This window comes from Myotis daubentonii, chromosome 1 (assembly GCF_963259705.1).
Source record: "Myotis daubentonii chromosome 1, mMyoDau2.1, whole genome shotgun sequence".
In the NCBI taxonomy this organism is placed as follows: domain Eukaryota; kingdom Metazoa; phylum Chordata; class Mammalia; order Chiroptera; family Vespertilionidae; genus Myotis; species Myotis daubentonii.
This window is the reverse complement of record NC_081840.1, coordinates 93,303,253-93,311,635: the sequence shown is the minus strand read 5'-3', so window position 1 is coordinate 93,311,635 and position 8,383 is coordinate 93,303,253. Positions and strand designations below refer to the sequence as shown.

The 8,383-nt window shown below is 37.3% G+C and overlaps 1 pseudogene; it reads right to left on the bottom strand.

Moving 5' to 3' along the window:
- Window positions 1-7,209: 7,209 nt before the first annotated feature.
- On the bottom strand, window positions 7,210-7,388 carry LOC132224183 (U1 spliceosomal RNA; annotated as a pseudogene).
- Between the last annotated feature and the right edge of the window lie 995 nt (window positions 7,389-8,383).

Sequence of the window (8,383 nt, the reverse complement as noted above, 5' to 3'; positions counted from 1 at the left end):
ACAATATATTAGCAGAGAGACACATAAGCAACTAATATGAGATAACATGGGGGAGAATGAAATAAGTACCACCTTGGTAAAAGACTATTTCTGACTGGAATTGGAGAAGGTTTCTTGGAGAAGAAAACACTTAGGAATGTGGAAGCTTGAGTGGAATGTTTGAGGAGAAGGGAGGGAAGAGCTTTCTGGGCTGGTGAGAGTACATTACTGTTATCTACTGAATTGTGTTCCTCCCCAATTCATATGCTAAAGCCTTTCCCAGTGTGAATGGGCCTGAGGAGAAAACTAAGGTTAAATGAGGTCATACCAGTGGGGGTCTAGTCTGATAGGTGTCCTTTCTATGTGCTCACAGAAAAAGTTCCTGTGAGGACAGAGTCTGCAACAATGTGTAGGGAGAGGTGATCAGCTCCAGGAGGCTGGAGATGAGGACATATGGGGGATGCAGTGGGAAATGTGAAAATTAAGTGCATTTGTTGAGTAACTAGATATACATGAAGGAAATGACTACTTGGCTTAACACCTGTTGGAGTCCTATGAGTAAAAGGAGCAGAAATGGGAAAATCCTTGGACTCCTTAAGGCAGGTCAGAGCTAATGATCAAAATAGAATTGTATCACAAAGGCAGTTGCGGTAGCCACCTCCTTATAATGAAGACGGGAAAAAATTAAGATTCAAGTAAAACAGGAAGCATTTCCCACGTTCCCTAATAGATAAGGTCTATTGCTACGTAGACATAGATATCATGTGTTTTTTTAATGGGATTTTTGGCTCCTTGGTCAGCTGTGTTTGAAAATCAGCTTGAGGCTAACATTCAAAGCACCACCAAGGTGGCTGTGTTCATTAATCTTGTTACTGTCAGTGAATGAAATGCTCAAACAGGCAGCTTCACTGAACCCTGGTGAAAACGTTCCTTTTCCATCTTGTTGGACCTGCAGGCTAACTAATGCTAGTCTGGGCCAAGCCAAAGTCATGTAAATCAGCTCTCATTTGGAAGAAAATGGAAAGTTTTTTCAAGTTAAACATTAAAGGGAGAGTGGTAACAGATGCTTAATTGGTTGCTTTTTTGTCCCTTAATGTGTGAGATGCCCTCATGAGAAAGGTTAGAGTAAACAGATTGAATAGAAACAACCACTTAACCATTCTCGTCATGATATTTGTTCCTCATTTTCTTTTCAGTATTTTTCTATTTGTTATACTTTCTCAGTATCTGATTATAGACAAAGAGTAACTGCCCCCATATATTTTTCATTGGTTGGAAAGATAGTTCTGAGTGAATTTTAAACTCACTCATTACAAAGGAAATGTGGAAAGCTAAGCTTGGTTCAGCCTTGAGAAATTAAAAAACTGTCTCTTCTGTCTTAGGTCCTCCAAATACTTGCACAGACCAAGGTCTATCATGAACACATAAACCTTCTATGTACCCTCCATATAGCTCATTTTCTGTAGTGTTCATGGACACTTGCTTAAGTTCCCTTCCTGTTTCTGCTCTTCATTTCTGATCTATCCCTGCCTATGAAACTCACATGCCTGGCTATGACTTTGAGGATGATTTGGGGTTTTCCCTCTGGAGTCACACTGACCTGTTCTGGCTCTGGCACATATGTACAGTGTTGATTATAGAAGCTGGCAATATGTAATTCCGTATACTTCAGTAAATGTTAATTCCTTGTTCCTTCCTGCCCTTAGTATTTTCACATGTCACAAGAAGATGATGGTTGAAGAAAGTTGGGAATTATAGGCTGTTTGCTCGATGGAATTAGAATTGAGAAGAAGGGAGTTTTGGAGTGAACTGTTATTTTTCTATCTTTTGATTGATCATAAGATCTAGTGTCATGGTAGTCCTTTCTCCTAATGGAAGTTGAAAAACATGGGTTCAAATTCAGAATCACTAGCTGTGTGAATCTGAGAAACTGGCTTAATGCCTCTGTGCCTCCCCTGTAAAATGGAGATAACAATAGTTAGTATCTAACTAAGAATTGTTGAAAGGAATAAAATATATCACATCTAAAGCATCTAGAAACAGCTTAGTGATTAATATCTGCTCAGTAAAATTAGCTATTATTATTATTATTACCGTTATTTTCTTGTCCACAAAAAGTGTTTTTATTATTACTAACATTATTATTGTTAGCCATATTAGTCATTTGCTACAGGCATGAATGAAATAGATACAGGGGTACAGTTTTGTGCATTATTAGCCTTATTTAAATGGCACATGCATTTATTCATGTGTAGTAACTAGATTAAAAAATGTAAACACACTCTTATTTGGGCTTTTATTTTTCAGAACCACCAGAAGCATCTCCTGGGTAGGTAAAGCTACGTATCTCTTTGCAGCTGTGTGCTGAGGCTTGGCAGTCCGCGTCTAAGATGCCCGTGGATGAGACAAATCCTGTATCAGTCAGGTTTATTATGGAATGCTTAGTCTTCTGATGCCTGAACTGACTCACTTTTCTCCTCAGGCTTCTCGGGTCTTTTACTTACTTGGACTCTACTGCTTGCTTCCCTACCTGTGGATTGTCTACCTGGATTCCTGCTTTCCTGCCTCCTTCTCCATGTGAGTTGTTTGATTCTTGGCTCTTGCCTATTGGAATCGCATCCTTTGTCCTGTTCTTGGCTTCAAGTAATTGCATGCTGCTTCCCTGCTGGACGGGAGACTGGCCTTTCTGTCCTGACCTTTGATTCTTACCTGCCCTCATATGGGCTCTCAGTCTAAACCTTTTCCTGGGCACAACGGCCCATCACAACTATCCCTGCACAAGTGACCGCAGCCTTTCCTGAAACCTTGCTGTGGCTGATAGATACTACATCAGTATTAGTTGCCATTTGGTAGTTCGTTCTAGAAGACTCTGAGAGTATTTTATGTTTGCCTCTTATGAGTCTTTGGGTAGACTGTTGACCACAAGTGAAAAGTAGGTTTGAATTTCTATCCTTGAGCCTGGATCCTTATGCTGTGAGGTGGGACACAGAACCATTCAGAGTGACCTAGCAAATCCCTACCCATTCTTCCCCCCCAAAGAGTGGGCATTTTAAAATTTTGTTTTCTTCAACCAAAAATTTGTGTAGCACTGCATGATCTCAACTTCTTGAGAGAGTAAGTTTTGTTTGTGTCACAAACTCAGAGAGTCCTTGATGACATGTTGACAGGTATTGGAAATGATGGGCTTGGAGAGCTGACAGGTGACTCATGCATATGGATGTCTTCTGTGATTACACATAGCAATCTATCTGGGGTTATTTATGGTAGCATTGTCATGGAGATCAATGAGCAGTAAACAAGGCTTTCAAAGCCATAGAGAGAATTATTATAGCTTCTGTGACCGACTGTGGTACCTCCATTTTAAAAAGCAAGTTTGATGATAAGCTTATTGAACTTCAGAGTCCCAATATAATGCTTTTTATAAAAACAAATGTCAAAATCATGATGAAGTATAAGAAGTCTGATGAAATGAAAAAAAACTAGGTATGTGGTTGATTAAAAGCCAGAATTCTAGGCCTTACTTACTGGTTTTGTGACCTTGGATAAGTCATCTATTTTGAGTTTCAGTTTCCTCATTCTTCATGAGGGCTTAATAATATCTGTTCCAGCATAATTCACAAGACTGTTGTAAGGAAGAAATGAAATGATGAATATGAAAGAGCAGCGCATCATGCCCAGGAGAAGCAAGCTTGCAGACAGCATTCTGTGAGAGAGGCTATGCATCTGGTTATGTTCATTTTAGGTGCTAGAATCTTGACTTCATTATTCAGGGGTCCATATAAAATAATACCTTGAGGGGGAAATTCTTAGGTTAAATTTTAGGAAGATGACAAAAGGGTTTGATGAGAATGATTGAACCAGTGATTCTAATGAACTATATACACTCAACTCCACATTGGCTAAATAATGATAAATGCAACACTATATAGGCTATACAATGATCTTCTGGCAAATTTATTTCTTCACGCTGGCAGCTAATAAGAACAACTCCTCAGTGTGTTGAAGATGATTCTATCAGGTCTGTCCTGGTGTTAATGCATCTGTTCCACTGTCTGTTCAGCTGATACCGTCTATGTTCTGTTCCTGGAGGATTTTGTTTTTCAGAAAATCATTTCTAATTGCATATTTTTTACATCTCTGATGATGTGATTAATCAAAGGTTTCTTTGCTCAGTTTTGTTGAGAGGCTGTGTAAAATTTTGCCTTTCCAAGATGTATTTAGGAGGCTTTTAACTAAATAGGGCAAATGTTATCTTTGTAGAGTTGATGATCTACTGTGTGCTTTCCTTATCCCATATGAAGGTGCAGCCTAGATCTATTGACTCATATGGCCTTGCACAAGTGGGGCCTGCTAGGCAGAGGAGCGGTTGATATAGACATAGATATAAGAGGAGATTTATTATAGGAATTTGCTCATTTGGTTATGGAAGCTGAGAAGTCCCGTGATCTGTATCTGCAACCTGGAGAACCAGGAAAGCTGGCGGTATAATTCAGTCTGAGGTGGAAGGCCTGAGCATTGGGGGATTGACGGTGTAAGTCCCAGTATGAGTTCAGATGCCCAGGAACCAAGAGGGCCAATGTCTGAGGAGAAGATGGAATCTCAACACCAGCAGAGAGAGTGAATTCACCCCTTCTCTGCCTTTTGGTTTTATTCAGGCCCCCAACAATTTGGTTGATGTCCATTGACACTGAAGAGGGCCATCTGCTTTACTCAGCTCAACAATTCAAATGCTAATCTCTTCTGGAAACATTTTCACAGAAATAACCAAAAATGTTTTACCAGCTATGTGGGCATCCTATAGACCAGTCAAGTTGACACATAAAATTAACCATCATACCTTCCAATCCAGGAAGCCATGTCATTAAACCCTAATCCCGGCCTCAAAACAATGCACTTGTCCTGTAACTACTGCGTAACACAGACTTGACTTGTAGGATTTAAGAGTGAGGTTTCTAGTTGAACCATAGGGCTTAGGGCTCTCCAACTTTTATTACAGAGTCCAGCTGAGGACTCTTACAAGCAATAGTCCTAATAGTTGCCAATACTGGGACTGAATTTAGAAAACAAATCGTTGCTTGACCCTGCCTGCAGTTCTTTCCTAACCTGAGATTGCTGTATTTCCTGCTTTGGGATGTGTCTTCCATGAGGTTGGAGCCCACATCTGTTTTCACTCAACATCATCTCCACAGAGTGTATCATGATATAGAATAGATAAATGCATGAACAAATTGAAGGCATCAAATTACAAAAAACCCAGTGACTATATAAAATATATTAATATTACCCCTGGCCGGGCTGCTTATTTGGTTAGGGAATTGTCCCAATATACCAAAGTTGCAGGTTTGATCCCCGGTTGGGGCACATACAAGAATCAACCAATGAATGCATAAATAAGTGGAACAACAAATTGATGTTTCTCTCTCTTTTTCTTTCTCTAAAAAATCAATAAAAAAGTTAAAAATCAACTTTCTTGAAGTATAATATACATACAATAAAATATATTAATATTATAGTGTAACATTATAATATTAATATATTACCAATCAATTGCCAATCAACCATCAGTTAACTAAGTTGCATATAGTGTTGCAATTTAATACAAAGAGATTATGATACAAGATAGCTGAGGGATCTTTGGAAATTTATTTAGCTCTTTAAAACCTCAGATTTATTAACTTTTAAGTGCAACTATACATGCAAGTGTATAGTACAGTGTTTGTTAAGTAGTAATTTCTCAATAAATGCTAGCTATAATTTTGTATCTATCAAATATAGCAAAGAAATGCTATATTTTAAAAAAAGAAAAGATAAAATTCAGAGTGGCAATTTAGTGCGTGTGAAATTGGCATAATCTGTCTGGAGAAAAATTTGACAATATAAATAAAAAGTATTAAAATGTGCACATTCTTTGATCAAATATTGCCATACTTATGAATTACTGTAACAAAATAATTAAGCATTTCTATCAATAGGTATGTGAAAGAATTTCTGCTAATAGTTACTTACCAAAAAGGAAAACGAATATACAGCAATAAGAGGATTTCTAGGTAGGTTTTTAAGATCACAATATAGAAATATGCATGTTGTAATAGGAAAATACCCATAAAAGGCCAAGTAGAGAAACTGACAACAACACATTAGAAACAATATAGTTTCATCACTATCTAGATGACCGCATGTCCCTTGTAAAAAAGAACATGTCTAGTGTCAGACTTGCGACATTTTATTTTGTTTTTACTTTTTCTGATTAATCCTCGCTATGCCCTTGAATCAGACCCAGGATCCTTCCGTCTGCAGGCCAACACTCTACCTACTGAGCCAAACCAGCAAGGGCTCAGACCTATGATTTCTTTCAATGTTTTCCTTTTCCAGTGTTTCCATTTATGTAAGTGACATTATTTAGCTGAAATTCTTTTTCTGCAGAGTACTTACATTTCTCTATTATATACTTATTTGTTTTTTAATAATAAAATCAGTTATTTATTATGGATCTACAAAATATATAGTAAATATAATAGAAATGACATGAATATATCACAACCATACTATCAGGGGGTACTACTACCACACTTATTTATTTTTTAATTTCTTATTGATTTTTTTGTATGACAATGAATAAAATTTTATAGGTTTCCGGTGCACAATTCTATAATATATGCTTATTTGTTTATTATCTGTCCTTGGGAACAATTACCTTAATTATTTTGTTTATAGTAGTATTGCCAATGCCTAGAACAATGACTAGCATATAGCAGGCAATCAATAAATATTTGTTGATTAATTGCATGAAAGACTACTTCAAATGCATTCAGTAGAAAAGGATGCATGAAAATGTTACCAGTGATTAACTCCTGAGGCAGAATAATGGTGTTATTTTAGAGCTTTTCTATATTTTCCATTCTTTTCTCTAGTTAGAAGGAAATTATTAAAATTGGTAACAAGATCCTAATTTGTAAACTTATTGAATTTTAGAAAAGCATGCACACCGTTGTTTTTAATAGTCACAAAGAAAAGCAAAGAATGAAAATGGGTATTTTGCTATAATGAAAGGACGGTATTATGAACATATCAACAGATCAATCATAAAAATTGACAGCTTAGAGAATTATTAGTTTCAACTATAATGCCAGAGAATTAACTCGTGAGATGTGGTGTACTGTTCTTAGAGAAATCTGCTTCATAAAACTGGGCCGGTACTCTTTTATTTTCCCCCTTTTTTTTTCAGGGCAGCACGCGAACGCAGTCCCCGCCCCCCCCCCCCCCCCCACACACACACACACAAATTGTGCAGTCGAGTTTCCCACATTTGGGGAAATCGCAGGGGTCAGCACATCCGGAGTGCAATGGATAAGCCTCGCCCTGGGAAAACCACCTTCGTGATCATGGTATCGCCCCTGCCAGGTAAGTATGGGGCCGGGACTCTTAAAAAATCACAGAGTATTCATTTTTGGAGACTTTACTTCCAATTTTCTTTATTCAAGTTGCATTTATTTCCATATTTAAATTCAATTTTTGCTTTTCTGATTTGAGAAAAATAGTTAATGGAGTTTCTTATGAGACTGAAACTTATATTATGGTGAATGATGCCAAACTTGTACATTGTAGAACTTATATACAACTCACCAGATATATAAAACGCTTTTAAATTCCTTATCCAAAAGAGATCTTTGCAGGCTCTCTTCGTATTATAGAAAAAAAAGTCCTCTCATCCTGTTTTCTGTGTTTAAAAATTTTTATACTAAATTATGAATTCCTAGTGAGCTAACAAAGGATAATTTTGTTATTAACTTTGATGAAGTGCCATGCGCTTTTCTATGCTTAAAAATGTTACCTTTGAAAAAATCTCTTACATGGAGAATGGGAAAAGGAGAATAATTTACAAGAAAGAGCATAAAACAATTTTCCTTTCATAATATATTATTACTCCATGGTATACTCTGGGGAGCTAAATCTGAAACAGTCTCAATGTTACATGTTTGTTATATATAACAGATAATGGCATATGTCTTGCTGCAATAAAGAAAGAACATAATTCATTTTGATAGTGTCACTGAGGTAATGCTACCTCCAGCATTAGGAACATGACGCTCCTCTAAGCATATGCAATTATTGTATAGGAATCAAACTACTGAATGTGGATGTTAATAAAATAATTTCTTTTTTCTTTTTTTTTATTGCTTAAAGTATTACAAAGGGTATTACATATGTATCCATTTTATCCCCCCGCCCTAGACAGTCCCCTAGCCTCCCCTATCCCCCAGTGTCTTATGTCCATTGGTTATGCTTATATGCATGCATACAAGTCCTTTAGTTGATCTCTTACCCCCCTACCTCCTGCCCCCCAACCCTCCCCTGCCTTCCCGCTGCAGTTTGACAATCTGTTTGAGGCAGCTCTGCCTCTGTA